We start from the raw sequence: 19,674 nt of genomic DNA on the forward strand, positions 1-19,674 counted from the left end.
ATTTTGTTAAGAGATCTTCAACACAACCCTTTGAGATGGCTGAGAATTTCAAAATCAGCGGCCACAAATGCCGATTTAGAATTATATTGAATCTTTTTTAACTAATGAAAAACTTTCAAACCACTAATTGTCACCTACCAACTTTGAAGCACCATTTTCACAATCATAATATGGAGAGAGTGATGTTACTTAAAGTGTTTGGGGAGGATCAGATAAATTAATAATCAAATCAAACTTTACTGAGTTCACTGTGGTGAGCATTCTACATTTCCATAGTTAATTGAATCCCCACGACGATCTTTCTAGGCAGAGATTATTAGTATTCCTATTTTAAAGATAAGGAAACTGAGGCATCAGTTAATTAATTAACTAACCTAAATTAGCAGCGCCAATAAGTGGCAAAGCTTGACTAAACCCAGGTCCAAGCCCTTTCTTTTAATCAGTAAACTAATCTGTAAGTCCCTATGCAATCTTAGCTGCTCTTATTATAATTGTTGTCATGTTTAAAACACTAACAAGAGAGAAAATTGTCCAGAAATAAGTACATAGTCACTGAAGAGAAAGATTACTATCTGGAACTCTTCACCTGCACGTTCTTCCTTCCACTTACTTTAGTTTATTAACCCCATGGATGATGTCTGACTCCTTTCTTAACTTGTTTAGGGCAGTTCCAAGTTAGTTGACTTCGGAGAGTTATTGAGTAGGAAACGTTATAAATTGTTTAGATTAGGAGTTAGTGTGTTTAGAAGCCTTTTCATAAATTTGCATTTTCAAACTGTTACTGGCTATAGCACTGCAGATGCTGTGATGAGGAACTCCCTCTCCAAAAACACAGTGGATGACAAACCTCCAAAGCTAACATGTTGTTTACAGAGATGGAAAAGAAGAGGATGGACAAGCATAATCCTAAACATAATTACAAGGCTTACAGTCCCTGCTGGGGACTAAAATGTTTATTGGCTTTCCTTGTGCAATTTAATGTTCTTCCTCCCAAAGCCCTACTCCAAACTTGGAACTTCTCTGGAAATAGCATCTCGTTTGAGAGAATGCCAAGTATTTGTGTCTGGGTCCTTTGCGTCTTTGCACCAACTCAGAACTCAGAATAGCAGCTCTAGAAACTAAGGCGGGGGATAGTCTGGGTAAGGGAGTTATACATCTACTTGTGCATCTTCCTAATAAATTTCTTCCATCTTCCTCCTGGAAAACAGCTCTTAGAAAGATGTGGTTTTAAATGAGAGATTGGCTGCATACTGGTAGTCCAAGATAGTACAAGTCAGTGGTCTCTGCAGAGCTGCTAAAGTCATATAAGGAATCAAGGATGTGGAGGTCAATGGGAAGAATTCATCCTGCCGCCATTCTGATCTATGCAAGGAAGGACGACCTGAACTCATAATGCATTTGATATGTCCCAGAGCTCAGAAACCAGCCCAGGGGGAAAGGATGATCTTAAAGGACATTTTGGTGTATGAAAAAGTCTACCTAAAACCTCATCAGAGATAACTATGTAGTATATAGCAGAGTATGAATCCTTACCTTGGCTCAAGGCTGTTAACTTTAGGGGAGATAATTTCATGAGTTCCAAGTTTAGTTTACCAAATGATACACAGTTCCTGCAAGCAGTCCAAATTTAGATAGAAAAAAGCCTTAAAGACGATCTAGTTCACAGGTTTCCCCAGTACACGGAAATCACCTGAATCATTCATTCCTTTGAGCTAAGGTCTGAATGTGCTGCTAGGCTTGACAACCACAGCTTATAGCACACTGCCCTGGTTTCATTGATCAGGCAGCTGAGGTGTACGGTAGTTAAGATTGCTCCACTTACTCAACAAATATTTCTGTGAAACTGATAGTATTGATGTGAACAATCTTGGGCTAGTGAAGTGATTTGCACAGGTCACACAGCCAGAGTGATAGTTTAAACTAGAACCCCAATTCTCTTGACTACTGAGGGCCTTACAATCATATCATGTGACAATGACATTTCTTCTATTTCCCAATAATCAAAACATAAGAAAACAACGGGGCTTCTCTGGTGGCGCAGTGATTAAGAATCCGCCTGCCAGTGCAGGGGACGTGGGTTCGAGCCCTGGTCCAGGAAGATCCCACATACCGCGGAGCAACTAAGCCCGTGCGCCACAACTACTGAGCCTGCGCTCTAGAGCCCAGGAGCCACAATACTGAGCCCATGTGCTGCATCTACTGAAGCCCGTGCACTCTAGAGCCCATGCACCGCAACAAGAGAAGCCACCACAATGAGAAGCCCGCGCACTGCAAGAGTAGTCCCCGCTCGCAGCAACTAGAGAAAGCCCGCACTCAGCAACAAAGACCCAACACAGCCAAAAAAATAATAAATAAAAATTAAAAAAAAAGAAAACAATGAATAGCCTTGCAAGATTTTAATTATCTTGATTTTCGAAGTAAAGCTTTTTTGTATATAGCTTAGATTAATTGCTTAAATATAAACATACTTAACAAAATGTTAATACCATTCCAATATGACATTATTAATTTCAAATTGGTAGCACAAAACTAATTATAGTATTTTAAATTTCTTCAACACTCCACAGTTAATTTACGATTATTGAGACGCTAAGACAAGATAAATTGAAACCTCAAATTTTCATTCATTCCTATATTATTCCCAGTGTTTTCAGTTGGTTCTAGATTTTTATCTGAGATTTGACAACAGCTTTATTTATTATTCTTATAGCTTCCTCCCCTCTCAACCTAGGAAAACAAAAAATTGATTTATTTTTCTTAAAACAATCAAGAAATAAAGATGAAATTCTAAATTTTCTTAAAATCCCTTGTCTTAAAAATGTTAGGAAATGTTTACTAATTTAAACTTTAGATTTTTAACTCATGTCATTTTCCAAAGAAATACTCTTTAAGACTGTTCCTTTGTTCTTCATATGACATCTATACATATAATTCTGCTTTTGAGATTAATTTCTATTATTAAATACTATTCTGAAGTTGTGCTCTTACCAATTCATTGAAGGGTAAATTAGAATTTTATAAATTCTTCCTAGGAATGCAGGGCAAAATCATATCAATAAATAACAATCTGACTTATTAAAAGCACAGTAACAAAAAGTAAAATTAGAAAAAATGTTGATTAGTCAAGCAAATAGTCAAGAATATGTCAAACTTTGACATATTTTTTTGAGATAAATTGGCATCATGTAGGTTAGCATGATCCTTTTTTATGGAATTCAACTTATTTTTACTCACTTTAATTAGTTTTTGTGTGCAGATAAAATGGAAGGCAATGGAAATTTGGCTTGCAAAGTAGTTCTAAGATGATCTACATCCACAATCTGGTTGTAATATCATAAAAATATGTTTATTATGTGAGAATGGTAATTCAAGTTGGCATTCAGTATAGACATAAAGCAATGAGCAATGCAAGTTAATTTCAGTTATTTATCCTGGGAATTTTTTTTTTTTTTTTTGCTAAAAAGGCCAGAATATATGATAGCATTGGCTCATTCTTCCCAAAGCCTCCTGGAAAACATGTCTATGAAATATAAGCTCCTCAGTGCTAAACATTTTACTGCATTTGGGAGAAGCATAAAATTTGGTAAGAAAGGAAGTGTTGGGTCTTCATTTTTCTAAGTTAGTGTGGAGCCTGCCTTAAGGAAAGCTGACCGTGGGCTGAATTTGCATCCCAGAAATATATTTAATTTGTATTACGGACTCAAAATCTGACTTCCAAAATTGGATATCTAGCCCTATTTTCCCCCACCTCACACACATCAGCCTCTCTCCCAGGTCATGACTACTGTCCAAGCAGAGAAAAATTAATTTCCCTGAGTACATATGTAACAATAACTAAAATGATAATTAATTAATTAATGGGTCTTGGGATTTAAATGTGTGGCTCTGCTTTCCCCCATTCAACCACATCTCTCTGCCCTCACGTTTTTCGAACTATTATATTTGTCCTATCCATCTGTATCAACATCACCCTTCCTTAGGTTCAACTAGATTCTGCACTTCTTGTTACCCTTCTTGGTAGACTAAGGTTTCAGAAGTTCCTACTTAACAGCAAACACTCTTAGTAATCTTTTGATCACAGAGTCCCTTGACAGTTTCTCAAAATGATATTATGAAGGGGAAGTAAATGTTCCCTTTTTCTACTCAGTTTCTTTTTAGAGTGTTGATTTCATTCCATGTCTGGCTTAATTTCTTCTTGGGATTGCTGGATTGATTTTGCAGTTACCATTGAATTCCTTCAACATGCCCTAAACAGACAACTGTGCGTAGTAGGAATGATATTTCAGCTGATCCCATGCTCTTCAGCCGGCTATCAAGAATTAGAAGGCCCCAAATATTTGGTCACATTGGATTGTGAAATCATAATTGAGATATACCTGACAAGTGAAATCATCAGTTAAACTTGATTCTAGGAATCACGTAGGTTAACATGATTCTCTTTTATGGACTTCAACTTAGTTATACTGTATTCTAATTAGGTTTTGAATGCAGACAAAATGAAAAGAAATGGTCCAATTTAGGAGAAAGTTCAAACTTCAAAAGTCATGTAGTGTTGTGTAGACCTTACCTTCTGAGAGAAATTACTTGAGAAGATGAAAGCACTCTCCTAATTTATCAGGTAAATGTGTACAACTTTGGACATTAAGTGGAGAACAGAAAAATTGTTCTTAAAAAATTTTGTTGAGAAGTAAAAACAAATGTCTTATTAAAGATCTGTTTCTTTTGAAAAATGCTTCATCTGAAAACTAAGGATAGAATATATAGCTTTGACATAAGGGCTCATCATTTATGAAACAATCACTTCTGTCTCCAAGTTGCAAGGGAGGGATTTGTCATTCTGATTGAATCTTCCCTTTAGTTTTTCCCAACAGCTGTGTTCAGATAATTCATGACTCCAGTGTTTCCTGAGCCCTGGATAATTTCACAGACATGTCTAATACGGGCCTCCATATTTTCAGAAGAATATGGAGATCTTGGAGGAGATCCAGGGTAGACCAAGGGACATGATTAATGGATTGGAAGTTGGAGTTTATGAAGAGCGTTTGTGAGATCTGATTTCTCGCTACGAGAAAAGGCTGAGGGGTGACTTAATAGCACAAGAAGGTTAGGAAGCAGCTGTTCTCCATCTTCACTAAGGTTGGATGAAATGAAATAAAATATAAATTGCAACAAGAACAAAAATGTGTTACAAGTGGGAACTTCTAAGCATTAGAATGGCTGGATTCTTAGGTCCTCAGAAGAAGGATGAGTAGTCTATTTCCCTGGTCTGCGGTGATAGGCCTATGAGTAGTGAGGAAGATGAGATAATCTCATAAGATCCCTTCTGGATCTATCTTTCTATAAGTCTACCTAACCATATTTAGAAAAATTATTTTCCTGAACTATGTCTCATTTTCTCCCTACCACTACCTCCACCCCTGATCCCTTATCCTTTGTCCGCCTTCTGTAAAACACTGCTAACCAAAAATGGCTAGGGCACTGATCAACTATGGGGGGGGGGCCCTCCCCAGCTGCTGGCTGCCCCTCCAGCTTTTTTTTTTTAATTAGTTAATTATTTATTTATTTTATTTTTGGCTGTGTTGGGTCTTAATTGAGGCACGCGGGATCTTTCATTGTGGCGTGCTGGCTTCTCTTGCAGGTTTTCTCTCTCTAGTGACACGCGAGCTTCAGGGTGCATGGGCTCTGTAGTTGTGACGTGTGGGTTCCAGAGCTCATGGTCTCTGTAGTTCGCGGCACATGGGCTCTCTAGCTGAGGTGTGCCAGCTCAGTAGTTGTGGCACGGGGGCTTAGTTGCCTCACGGCATGTGGGATCTTAGTTCCCTGACCAGGGATCGAACCCATGTCCCCTGCATTGGAAGGCAGATTCTTTACCACTGGACCACCAGGGAAGTCCCTGTCCCTCCAGCTTTGGGAACAAGTTTCTTGTCCATCACTGCTACCCCTTGGCCACTAGGGTCATGCTGATGGTCATTCTTCTATAAACTAAACCTCTGACAAGGGAAAACAAAACCAAACAAAGCATAATTTCCTACTTCTAACTAACTCACAAGTGGCCCAATGGATTAAAAGACAAACATTATGTCTAGAATTTGAGCAGCTAAAGGGCTGAAATGTGTTTTACTCATCGCCTTGATTCTAGTCCATAGAGCATAGGCTGGCAGTAGGTGCTCAGCAAGTTTTTATCAATTGAATGAATGGAACTAAGAAGTGAAGGTAGTTAACGGAAGTTGAGAAAGGTCAAGAGTGTTAGAGGTTTCCAAATGATTCCACATGTGAGACAAATCTAAAGCCTAATCCTTGCTGCCACATGTGTGCCATTGAGGACTTTATTCCCACCAGGCCTGGGCTATCCAGAGGACTTGGACAAGGCATCACAAGCTGCTTGGGTCCTTCCTCCAAAAAAAATTCACCATAGGCACTGTGTAGATTCAGAATCATGGAAAAATAGACCAGATTCTTAGTGTGATTTTTAAAACATGACTTTAGGAAGTTCAGTAATTATTTTTTTCTAAATTATATTTTTGCATATGTTGCTAACTTTCTCCATGAAGAATATAAAATTTAGCAGTAGGAAATCTCTCACCCCAATCATCACACAGCCTAAATAATTTGGGTCTCAAAAATATAATCCACTCCTTACAATCTGATTCAATGTCCTGAAACCCTTTGGTTTAAACTTGCTAAATCTCCTGGCTCTTCTCCCAGCAAAACCAGCAAAGAGTCAGCTACCATTGTCAGTTCTAACTTTTGTCCTAAGCCCTCAATCACATCCCTTCTGACTATGCTTACAGAAACATTATAACAAGTAAACCAATTTATTCCTCACTATTATTTTTAAAATGTTCTCAGGGAAAATCTGGTAACTCGGAGGGCTACAAGTTGAAGACTTATATGTCTGGGAGTTAGTTGTTTCATAATGGTTCTTATGCTTTTTTTTTTTGATCCAATTAAATATTATTCCCAGATGGGATCAGTTTTTGACCTTCTTGTGCTACTCTCCTAATCTTGGCCCTTCTAACATTTTCTTACTATGGTTCCTTTCTTTTGTTTGCCACTAATGGCCATGCCTGGTTACATAATTCCTGTAACAGGTGTTAACCAATTTGGACACATTTGAATATGGCACACAACTATTCGTATGGTTTATGAGAAGCTTACAGACAAGAAGTACACCTCATATTAAGGTACCATCTAATGAATAGGGATATTATTCCTCCCTTAAGATTTTTCTCAGGACGGGCCTTACTCAATAATTTGGAGGATTGTGAGTGACAGTTTGGCATTAGACTGGGGCTTTGAAATCATGAATTTGACATCTTTGCCACTCTGCTCAGCGGGAGAGTTTTCTGTTTACTTATTATTTTCCCTATGCTAATTACTCCAATTTTCAGCAGTTTTTGAGGTCAATTCATTTGATTCTGAACGCCTTTTTTTTTTGCAAGGAAGACTGAAGGCAGGAGTAACTAGGAAACTTAAGTAAACATAATTAAACATAAAATGCTTATAGTGATAGTAGAATTGACCTCAGCCAATTAAAATTATTAATAGAAAAAATATGTCAATGTCAAATCTGAGCTTACTGCCTTTGTTCCCACTTGGGTAAATGAGGATTAGTTCACATTTCCTGACAAGAATAGATGGGAATTTCTCCCTTACCTTTGTCCTTCTAGAACATTGTGTTAGGATGGTATTAGACCAAAACCAAAAATAGGGATTTTGACTAATTCAAAATTAATTTTGTAAGTGAAATAGGGAGCATTTTCTTTTCAAGCAGTGAAGTTTTTCCTCCTTTTGGTGATTGAGGAAATATTCAGATCACAAACTTGGAATCTTTGCTCCTAACACAGCAATCATGTCAGAGACCAATCTTTAAGAAGAGTCAGAAATACGTGCTCTATATTTTCAGCATCACCCGTGATCACAATAGGAAAATGATTTTGTAAAAAGTTTGATCTTAGATCAGACCTCTAACACTATCTCTATATGCTACCTGAATTAAAAAATTATTCAGAATTCCATTCAAGACACTGGTACAACTTTAATTTACCTTGGTGTCGTTTTTAAATGTAAGATGTATTTTTTTTTTTTTTTTTTTTTTTTTTTTGCGGTACGCGGACCTCTCACTGTTGTGGCCTCTCCCGTTGCGGAGCACAGGCTCCGGATGCGCAGGCTCAGCGGCCATGGCTCATGGTCCTAGCCGCTCCGCGACATGAGGGATCTTCCCGGACCGGGGCACGAACCTGTGTCCCCTGCATCGGCAGGTGGACTCTCAACCACTGCGCCACCAGGCAAGCCCTGTAAGATGTATTTTTAAGGCAAATAGGCAAGTGTTTAAGTATGGGCTTTTATTGTTTTGGTAACACCATAATCACAAATCAGAAAGTTTGGAAATGCTCAGAAGTGTCCAGAGGTCTGATTCATTAGAGGGTTTATCTGAATTGGCGTTTGATCTTCTTTTATTTCTTAATATTCCTGACATTTCTATTCATCTGTCTTTTCCTCAGTGAAACTGCACCACACACTGGAAAGTAAAGATATATGCATCTGTATAACATCAAGGGAGAGTAGGAGTAAGAAGACTGGCCATAGATACAATCAGAGTCTCAGAAATAAGGACACTCCTTCCTTCAGAAGAAATGCTGACGTGGCGACGTGAATTTAGCATATAGATTTGCCATAACTTCTCACTCAACAGCACTGAGAATGCTAAGATTCTTGATACGCACTGGCTAGGTATTTTTCAGGAAGGAACTAAATTACAAATGAGCTTAAAAACCTGAGGAAGTAATTCATTTTCAAGCAAATTTAAAGTTGGAAAGTAAGCACTGGTTTGAAGTTAGCATAAAATTATTTTTAAAAAATCTTAGGGTAGGGCTCCTCCAGTACTTTATAAATCAGTACATGTTTTGTTTTTTTAAATTTATAATCTAGCCTCTCAAATTGTTTTGCCATATTAAAAGAAATTGTGTCTGCATTCAGCCTACACCCCTGGGAGTCAATTCAGAGGTTCTTTGAGGTGGCCAGGCTGGGCTTCTTGGCCTCTGTCCTTCATTGCTTCCAACTAGCCAGTCTATTTCACTTACATTAAATATTCCACAATATACTTCACCATCTGTGCTGTATGGTAGTTTGTATTGGTCATGTATACCCTCAAGTTGATAGAGGTGCAAAGGTAAATGTGTGACACTCTAAGAATATGCATGTATTTGAATAATTTGACTATTCAGTCCAACAGTTTGCAAAAAGGCTCTGTAAGATCACACATCCTGATAACACTTCCAAGAAACAGACAGCTTCCCTTTATTGGGGGTGGAGAGAGAGGCAGGGATATTTCTATCTAGAGTTCCTGATTTATTAAAGTCTTATCTCTGGCATTTAGCTGTGTGAACTTGGGCAAATTATTTTGTGGCACTGAGCCTCAGGTTTTCATTTATAAAATAGGAATAATAATTTCTGTGACTGGTCTTTAGGAGCTCTAAAACAGCTAATATAAGTGCACTCATTTTTTAAACTGTAAACCCTTAGGTAAACTGAACTGAGTATATAATGATATTATATACTCAGTTCAACAGCACACTCTTGATAACCACAGGAGGGTCCAGGAAAGGAAACTGTTTATAAATCTTTCCCTTTCCCCAAATTAATGTTGGACTGTTTAGACAAATTTTTAAAGCAGTGAGTCTTAGCAATTATTAGGTCAAACCCCTTTGAGATTACAGAAAAAAATGCACATACACATAGAACTGCCTACCAAATTTGGGGGGAATGGGAGATTGCTATGACACTCATTTATGCATCTCTTAAGAAAGAGTGTTTCTCAAAGTGTAACCTCAGATTTTCTGCTTCCCATTTGCTAGAGGTGCTTGTTAAAATGCTAATTTCTGGACGCTGCCCCACCCTTACTAAATCACAATTTCAGGAGGAGAAATCTGCATTTTAATAGGCAACCCAGGTGGTTTTTTATGCTCGGAGGAGGTCCAAGGACTCCAAGTTAAATGCTGGGGTCTTGTTCCGTTCCTTATTCTAAATTTTAAGTTCTGTCCTAGTGCTTACGAATCGGTCGAACTAATGGGAAGAAAATTCAGCTTTAAAGCAGGAACCTAGGTAGACGTTTGAAAACGTTCGTCCAATGGCAAAATGAAAATGGTCCTCTGGACCCTGGCCACTTAAATTCTCTCCAAGGGTCTCGGCTACCTGCAACTAAGAATCCGAAAGACTGCTCTTCTGCTGCGGGGGGAGGGGCGCGAGGTGAGGATTAATTGAGCCAACTGCCCATCCCCTACACACACACACACACACACACGTTAAAACAGAGGCTTTTTATTTATCTTTGCTGCCCAGGTTCTTTATTAAAAGGGTTGTTTTATGTGTGTAAGTTTGCTAGGGAGGGAACTGAAAACATCTGCAGAACCATGCAATGCCCTTTAACGGAACTCTTCTAATAAAAGATGTATCATTTTAAATGCGCTGAATTTTGATTCTGGTAATTCGTGCACTAGAGTGTCTATTTCGAGGCAGCGGAGGTATCATATGACAGCGCACGTCAAGGCACCGTGGAGCCCTCTCGTGGACTCCCACCCACTTTCCCATTCACCCGGAGAGTGCTGCTCGCGCAGCCGCTCCCCCAGGCGAGCTAGCATGAAATCTCCCTGCTGCCGAGATCAAATGGAGCTCTTCGCTCAGGGGGTGCGAGTATTACCTCCGCCATGCAATTTCCACTATCAATAATTTAACTTCTTTGGTGCAGAACAGAAGGAGTACATACCGGGCACCAAAGACTCCCCCCTACCACTTCTTTTTAACCAAAGGGAACGTGAAAAAAAGAGTCTGGGAGTTTCGGTGCCGAAGTCTTCTCCAGAGCAGCTGCCTTGATGTTTACTTTGACAAGTAGTGACTAATAAGGTGGGTTTCTTTTCTTTCTTTCTCTTGCCGTTTTTCTCTGGTCGGCTAGAAAGCGTATGGCTTGAGTGAGGTCTGTCATTGCCTCGGCTTCCTGGCTGGAGCAAGTAACTTGGTGTAACGTTATCTGGGGGCGTTCATTAATAAAAAATGCCGTTATTATCTTGATTGAATTCCTATTAGGCAAACTCCGGAGAGGTCAGTGCACGAACTCTGTTTAAGCCGCGGCGTGTTTAAGGTAGCGGAGTAAACCAGTAGCCCCCATGCTCCATGCGATTTCATTGTGTGCTAGCGTTTTCAAGCTCCGTCGTGCGGGAAGGTGCGGGAAGGTGTGTCCATGGCCCGGGAAACGTACGCCCTCTCCCTCAGAACTTGGGTGCCGGGATGGGGCGGAGGGAGTTGCCGAGGAGGGGAGCAAGACCCTGGGGGCTCTGGATTCGCGCTCGCTAGCTCCCGCCCCGGCGCGCACAGCCTGGGTTTACGCGGAGGGCGCGGGACGCGGGGTTCCCCGGGGCGGGGGCTAGGTCGCCTCTCAGAGCCGCGGGCGTGGCGCGCGGGTCCAGTTGGGTCGCCCCAGGGACGGGCGCAGGGCTTGCGGGGCCACGTCGCGGGCCCCCAGCGACTGGCGGAACGGGGCGCGCGGGCCCGGGGAGCTCCGGAAGCCCGGGGAGTCCCGGAGGCCGAGCGGGGGCAAGGGAAAGGCGCGGCGTCCCCTTTAAGCGGCCGCCCCGCACAGGTCTCGGTGGCGGGGGCGAGGTCGGGGGGGGGGGGGGGGGGGGGGGGGGGGCGGCGCCGTTTGACCAATCGAAGCTCAACCGAAGAGCTAAATAATGTCTGACCCGAGCTCGAGGCGCAGGCTGGAGCTCTGGGTCCCCGTCGCCGCCGCGCCGGGGCGCACCCGCCCGCTCACCGTCCCGCGCACCCCGTCGCGCCACGGGCTCCGGGGCGGGGCCGAGGAACCGGCCCGGCGCGCCCCCCACCTCCTCCTTGAGAAGCTTTGATGAGACGCTTGAACTGCAGCTGCCACCCGCTGCTGTGGGGCCGGCGGCGAGCGGCTCCGCGACGGGGACCGGGGCTGGGCGCAGGGGCCAGGAGCGGGCCAACGATGTGACTCCGCCGCCGGGGACCCGTGAGCTTTGTGTGAACCCCGAGGTAGGCGAGCATCGGGTGTGGGTCTTGGCGCGGGAGCCGCCGGTCCTCCGGCGAAAGTTGGCTGGGGGCGGGGGGTCCTGAAGTTATGGGAAGAGGCCAGAACTCCTCCTTTCCTCCCTTGCACGAGTCCCGAGAAGGGGGGACTTTGAGTTGCTCCTTCGGAGCTTTCTCCTCCCACCCCACGATCCAGAGGGGCAGCCAGGACCCCCGAGGGAGAGGGACGCCAGGAAGCCCCGAAGTGGGGGAGAGAAAGCCAAGAGGAGAAGCAGAGCTGCGCGATGGGAGAAGACGGCGCCCCGGTGTCCCCCGAAACCCTTCCCCAGAGGCCGTGAGAGCGATTTAGGGCGCCAGCTGTCGGGGGCCCCGACTGAGGTGACGGGCTTGGGGCTGAGATGGGAATCTTTCCCATGGGCTGGGAGGTCCCCGCGCAGATTTCGGGGGGCCCCTTGCTCCCTCAGCCCGCATCCCCGTCCGGGCCTCCAGCCGGGCTGCACACTGTCACCTGCTCCCCAAGAGTTGAGATCAAAGCGGACTTATCCAGGTCCAGTACCAGTTTATCTCAGGAAACCTGAGACACTGCTGCAGCTCGGACGTGAAAGGGGCTGCGGGACTCCGGGGCTAGTTGTGCCCACACCTCTCTCCATCCCGTGCCCCTCCCTTGAGGCACCTTACAGGAAAGTAAAAAGTTTTGACTTTCGGGGGCTGGGAAGGATGTGTGTGTGTATTGGGGGGGGGACAGGTTGTGACTCGGGTAGGTCTCTGGGGATGCAGAGCCGGGAAGAGTAAATGGGTGAGTGAGCCGTGCCTGGAAAGAAATAGCTGAGGGTTGGAGGCTTTTTGCTCGACGGGCAGAGAAGGGGAATTGCAGACCGGTGGCACCCCTAGGAAAGAAAAGCCTTGGGGCTGCTGGGGTGAGCTAGAGTCACTGTTGGAGGATGCTGTGTTTGTGTGGAGCGGGTGGAGCGGGGTGGAGGGACTCGGTTCGAGGGGCCCGAAGGAGGTGGGGGGTGGGGTGGGGAGAAAGGCTCTAGGGAAGGTAGAGGGTGCCCTCTGCCGGCCAAGCTGCCCCGAGCAGCTGCTGGGGGTGGGGAAGTGGTAAGAGACGGCTTTGCGGAATCCCTTCAGTAGCTGGTAGGAGGGACTTGTTGAATGACGCTTCTGACTCCCGACTCGGATGAATTTCGACTGGTTGCGCCTCTTTGGCTCCAATGCAAAAAGTTTTCCTTGAGCTGGGGGAGCTTTGACAGGCTACGGTTAGTGGTGTGTTAGGGATTCCTGGATCTCATTTTAGTGTCCTTCAGGGATCTTAACGCTTACTTCTCTACGTCAGCAGTAAACAGCGAACGTTTTCTGACAAGAATGCAGGAATGTTCTTGGCCAGAAGCAAAGAAAAGCATATTTCTGAGTGTTTATTAATTCTAGTACAGTTATCTTTTAAAGCAAAGCCATATGTAATTGGGAACGTTGATTTTTCACTGCATATAAGACTGCATATTGATTTCTAATAGGATATAATGTTATTAAATGAGACCTTCAAATTGGCTTGACTTTTGGGAAAATACCCCTTCTCCTTTAATTTTATCCCCCCCAAATCTACTTTTTATATGTTCCTTATAAAGTCAGAGGCTTAAAAGTATATTTAAAAGTATATTTGTATATACTTATATTTTTTGCATTTTAATTTATTGAGGTATAGTTACAGATTTAATTCATCTAAACATGGGACCCCTCGATGTTTACATTATTTTTTAGGTTGAAGGGTTCTGAGATTATGGCATGTAGCACTTCAAATTATTATTATTATAAGTAATAGATCACAAAGTTTTGACCCTGGGAACCACACCCCTTTAAAACAGCCTCTAACTCCTGTTCCTTGATTTTGCAAATACCTTGCTTAAGATTCTTCTTTTGTAAGTTTACTGCTGGACTTGCAGCAGAGGTAAGAGAAAGGAAAGAGACACTTGTTGAAATGTAACCATACCTTTACTGGAATTTAAAACACATTGGTTACCCTTACTGGAATTCCAGGGCCATAAAGTCGTTGTCTTTTTTTTTCTTCCACTTTATTTTGCAAAATGTGATAAATGTTGGTAAATATAGACCGGTACTAAGTATTATGACAGGAGAAGCACTGTGTATGTAGAGCTATTTTAAGTCATTACAGAACATTTTCTATTTGTGAATGATATAAGCAGAAAGAAATGATTTCCAGATAAATAAGACTTACGTACATGTTTTGAAGCATTAGAACATTGCAGACACACTTAGACATCACATTTTTTTTTAAGGAAAATAACAGAGTAATTTTTCACATACCTTTGGAGCCTTTCATTGCCTATTCAGAGCTGAATTAGTAACTGGAAATCTTGTTTATTTTAAGATGATATTTAAGGTCTTTTGAGATTTATAGCAGGTCAACATTTGAATATCCAGAAAATAAAGCATTTAGGAACTCTGTTTTAGGATGTCTTTTCAATAAGTGTAACTTGCAAACAGAAGGAACTAAGAAAGTGATCATTTGCCTAAAATGCAATGATCTCCTCGAATGATTCATTTATACTATGTGAGTCAATTGCCTAAATCTCAAAATGGCCACAGAAGGGTGGGAAGGTGCTGGAATATTGCTGGTTCATTTTGATTCACCAGGAGAGAGGGAAGTCCTGTAAATAATGCAAATTTCTAAAATCCGGGCTCAAAGTCCTTGAGTTTCCTGTTTAATAGCGGGCACCATTAGAATGTAAGTTATTCTCTTCTTCCTGGAATGGTTAAGAGTCCCAGCTTTTCAGTAGTCAAAAGGCATATGATTGATAATCTCATTTCTTTGCAACATAAATAGCTCTGGTTTGTAACTTAAACACACACAGCAAGCTGAGCACACCCACCTGATAGTACAGCAAAGAGCTTGTTTATGTTTTTGTACATTTGTCTTCAGAATCTTCCGTAAGTATCCAACACCTCCGCCACCACCCAACTTGGGTCACACACATCCATCCACAGCCCCTACATGCAGGTAGTGAATTTGTGGAATGTAGCAGCCAGCAGCTTTGGGTCTCAACCATAGACTTAATCTTCTACTGAGCTTCAAGAATATTGAAGATGTACACAATGGAAAGGTCATATACTAGTAGTTGATTAACATTTTAGGTTTTGGAGGTTAGTCCCAGAGTAGACAGAAGAACGATTTTAGACTGGTTGAATGAAAACAGCATGGAGAAGTATTGAATATATGAAAGCTCAACTCTGAATACGTTTTAAAATGAGAAGCACTGCTATTTCAGATGTCCATAATGCTGAATTTATTTTAATGGTTGAAACATAATTTTCAACTTTCATCTCCCTGTGTAGAAGATTTGTTTGTGTGAGGGGGCTAGCCTAGCCTAGCCCAAAGCATGTGAATATCTCCCTTCAATAATAGGGTGATTGCTAACTTGTCTCAACTTGTTGTCAAACAATTGTTATGGAGCACAGCAGTTTCCACTGATTGCAAAATTGCTGCTTAATTGAAGGACTCTCAACCATCTAGTGCAGCCTTTCAGCCACTGGCAGCCTCTGTAATCTCAGGCTGTGAATTGCATTTTAATAGAGGAAAGGAGGAGAGAATTCCGGGGAATTCTAGGTTTAAAACAACTGGCTGTTGTTCAATGGAGGAAGAAGTCATTTGAACGTTAAGTTGCATTGTGATAAATTTTCTTTGTCAGGATGAATAACATGCCCAGATCAGCATTTAGAAAGTGAATGAGTGAACTTCTTGGTTACACTCTGCATCCGTTTACTCTGTTTAGGATGGAGTAATGCCAAACAATAATTGATGTTGGCACGTGAAATCCGTATGTCATTTGTATGTGGGGTTTAACCCTAGGAGACAGAGGAAGGCATTGGTATTTTTAAGCTTAGACAAGCGTCCTCAAAGTCTCCTTAAACTTCCACTTAAGGCATAGAATTACTTAATCCTAAATCATTTTATACTTTAAATGCATCTCTGACTTTCCAGAATACTTATACTAAAGGCTTAGAAAAGTCATGGACCCATTTATTAAATATATGGAATCATTATTGATGATAGACACGAAACAATGGAGCTCACTAATATATGGACTTTGGAAAACCTTTTTGGGGGTGAGGGAGTGGCAAATGGGCATGTTTTCTAAGTGAACTGGAAGGTGTTCTTATTTCTGTAAGAAAAACATGAATAAGAAGTATTTAAATGAAAGTACTCAAATTCAAGTACAAACTCTGGGACACTTATACTCTTGGTGAAATAAATCTGACCCAATAATACTGGATGCTAAGAAGTGACTCATTGCCTTGATATCTCATCTATACGTTGCCTAAAGTTTGAGCATGGTTCCATTAGATGAATTGGGGACTGGGTGTAGAACAGGAGAGTGACTGGGGGGAAGCAAAGTCAATTCACAAGCTTCAGTGACAGCCATAATAAAATAAAAGTTTATTTCCAAAGAGCCCAGAGAATAATGAATGTTATGCAGTTTTCCCCAGAGGTTCACTTGAAAGAACTTTTCATTGGTTGTCACGGTAGTAATGTCTTGATTTTGAAACCTCACAGAACCTAGTAGCTCTTAAATGTGCTTTCATCTTGGTTCCTTTGGTCTGACTGAAGCTTTAAGACGACCCTCTGTGTTTTTGACATGCCCCTGCATTTTAAAGGGATGAGGCAGGCAAAGGAAGATTCTTTAAATCTAAGACAGCATAACTAGGAAATCTGTAAAATCATATGGTAGAAAAATCACTTAACTTCAAGTGGCTTATTAAAATCAAACTAGAAGGCAATCTTTCCTTTAATTACAACTAGTATGTATACAATTAAGATTTATGTGATGGAAATGGAAAGATAAACGGACAGTTTCAAGGAATTTAAGCAACTCATCAAAAGTTGAAGTAATAGCGCCACCTAGAGAACAAAATCACCAGCTTTACCAGCCAAACAGCTCATTTGCCATATGAGCCATTTTCTAAGACTACAGTTACTAGGATTGCCTTGGCACCCTATTCGGATTTGGTGAGTGTATGTGCGGGGTGGGGGGTGGGGGGGGGGGGGCAGGGAGGGGATGGCTTAGGATGCACTTCGGATTGTAGATGAGATTTTAAAACAGCCAGATCCATACCCATACCTCAATACCTACACTAAGTCCCTTTAACATTTTAATATTAGCCAGATGTAGAATAACCTGCCGGGAATAAAGGCTGGCCTCCTTTTTAACATTTATTATTTTCAAGGATATATGCTGAAGCATTGAGTACAAAGGTTCTGATTTTATTTACTTGCTACAGGCAATTCATTGCCCTTTCTGAGATATAATAACACCAAATAAATAGAGTAGAGAGACCTTAAAAATGTCTTTGATCTGTGATGATCTCATTTTAACTTTAATGATTTGAGAAGAATTAAGAGTAAAATAAAGGGTCATGTATGTGGCAAGACTTTAAACACCAAAAAAGTAAGGGGCGGGGAAAGGACAAGGAGAAGGCAATTTTAAGAGTTGCCTCAACCTTAGAATAAATAAAGATGTACATCTGAGCCAGCACCAAAACCGGTAACGGAGCCAGGAGCCAATAATTACAAATTAGCTTAAAATTCTTTGATGACAAAATCTGCATTTCATTCATTTTTGCATGCTTCCACAATAGTATCCAAAATGATTCTGGTAGCAGAAGAGGCACTTAGGCAAATATTGTTGAACGAACAAATAGATTGACTAATAGTTGCCTCAGATTCTGACTAGCAATGTGGGCAATGAAGAAACTCTATAATTATAGAAAAATGTGTATTTGTTTTGCTGGCAGAGAGGCAGAAATTGGAAGAAATAAATGTAATAATAGTTTTGTTTTTCTAGTATGTATTATAACTGTCCTTTAGTTGGCTTAATTCTGAAATTTCTTATGTACAATTTGGCTCACTCGTAAAGTTGTCATGTTTGGACCATATGAAATGTTAAAGCTGATTTAGACAGTAGCAACTATAAAGCTACTGGTGGGGGCTTCCCTGGTGGCGCACTGGTTGAGAGTCTGCCTGCCGATGCAGGGGACGCGGGTTCGTGCCCCGGTCCGGAAAGACCCCATATGCCACGGAGCGGCTGGGTCCATGAGCCATGGCCGCTGAGCCTGCGCGTCCGGAGTCTGTGCTCCGCAACGGGGGAGGCCAGAACAGTGAGAGGCCCGCGTACCGCAAAAAAAAAAAAAAAAAAAAAAAAGCTACTGGTGGATTTTCGTTTAAATGTTTTCAGTTTTGGGGTACTGGTGGGCGATGCCAGTCCTTGTGCTTCAGGGAATGGAAAATGGTATATGTTAAGTTGGTTCCAATTTCTGGTAAGCAGTTAACCAAAGAAAGTCATTATATTGTCTGTGTCATGCGTAGAAGCAATCAGGTGCAGAAAACTTTACTTTTCAGGAAAAAAATTACTAAAAAAAAAAGCTATATATCTATAGCTTATGCGTATATATAGAGAGATGGGGGTGCGGTGGGAGAGAGAGAGATGGACGGAAACTCCTTGAATAACATTTTTGCCACATGGGATTTGGTCTAATCGCTCTTGGTTTGGAGCTGTTACCATCAGCATTTGCTGCCTTTTCTGATACTTGCTTTCTGCTTTTGAAAACGGAACCTGTGCTCAGATTGAAACAAGTTTTTCTATCTTTTCACATGTTCATCTGTTTCTTGAATCATGGGGAGTGTTCTTAAACACAGATAAATTTCTTTTACATCACGCAGAATCTGAAGGCCGAGAAATTTGCTTCATGCTGCGGGCAGAGATGCTTGGTGGAGTCCCAGGCCACATTCCTAGAGCAGACTGGTGAAGGTGTTGTCTCTTACGCAACATGGGGAGAGCACATCCAGCATTCACACACTGTCTGATAATGTATCTGAAGTCACAGATGATGGGCTTATCATTCTGAAACATAAAGCCAGCAGGCATTCTGTTGGATGATAGAACCTGGATCATTTACAGTTACTTAAATGTAAAATACTGTGGTTAGGTTAAAAGTCAACTGTATAAATAGAGAGAATATGGAGTTGAGACAAGGTTTTGGGCTCTGACTTAGACTGTACAAAGGAAACTCAGACGTTTTAAATAACTGCAGGTTCAGTGGGAGCCAGTGGTGTGTGTGTGTGTGTGTGTGTTGGTGTGCGGTGGGGGGCTTTGGACGAAGCTATTGCGGTTTTGGTCTGTACTAGTAGAAGCCTAACACGCAAATGGAGAAACTAATAATTTCCCCCCATTTCTAAAGTAGACTATGTGTGGAATATCTTCAGTTTAAGGAACTGAAATAGGTTGCTTTAGGTACAGCATTGACAAATTGGTGTATATTGAGATCATTATGATCATGATGTATAGGAAGTTGGAAACCATTGGCAAGTGAGGAATGGCTGAGGGAACTTGGACTGGGTGGCCTGGGGACAAGGAAACTTAGGCTGCAATGGTGAACGTATTCTTTCTCCCTTAGGTAGTCTAAATCACATGATGGGAGGTACCTGGAAGGCTGGGTTAAGAAGAATTCTGGAGCTGTCCAGGCTCAATGAGAATGTTCTGTTTCTGCCCGCCGCGGCTGGGGGATAGAGTGGCAGCATGTGTGACATGTTTTTGACGTCCTAATTTAGAGGACAGT

General features: G+C 41.8%; 1 protein-coding gene across 4 annotated transcripts in view; it reads left to right on the plus strand.

Moving 5' to 3' along the window:
• Positions 1-19,674, plus strand: part of BDNF (brain derived neurotrophic factor) — a 58,513-nt gene that overhangs the window by 9,758 nt on the left and 29,081 nt on the right. The window contains exon 1 of one of the 4 annotated variants that reach the window (XM_027115140.1): positions 10,577-10,902. The exons of 2 other annotated variants lie outside the window; for them this stretch is intronic. The gene's annotated coding sequence lies outside the window, so the exon portion shown is untranslated. Of the gene's footprint in view, positions 1-10,576; positions 10,903-11,718; positions 12,052-19,674 lie in introns of those variants that run through there. One more of the 4 variants, XM_027115139.1, reaches the window with a different exon arrangement.

This window comes from Aethalodelphis obliquidens, unplaced genomic scaffold (assembly GCF_003676395.1).
Source record: "Aethalodelphis obliquidens isolate GAN/ISIS:26980383/991018 unplaced genomic scaffold, ASM367639v1 scaffold14, whole genome shotgun sequence".
Lineage (NCBI taxonomy): Eukaryota > Metazoa > Chordata > Mammalia > Artiodactyla > Delphinidae > Aethalodelphis > Aethalodelphis obliquidens.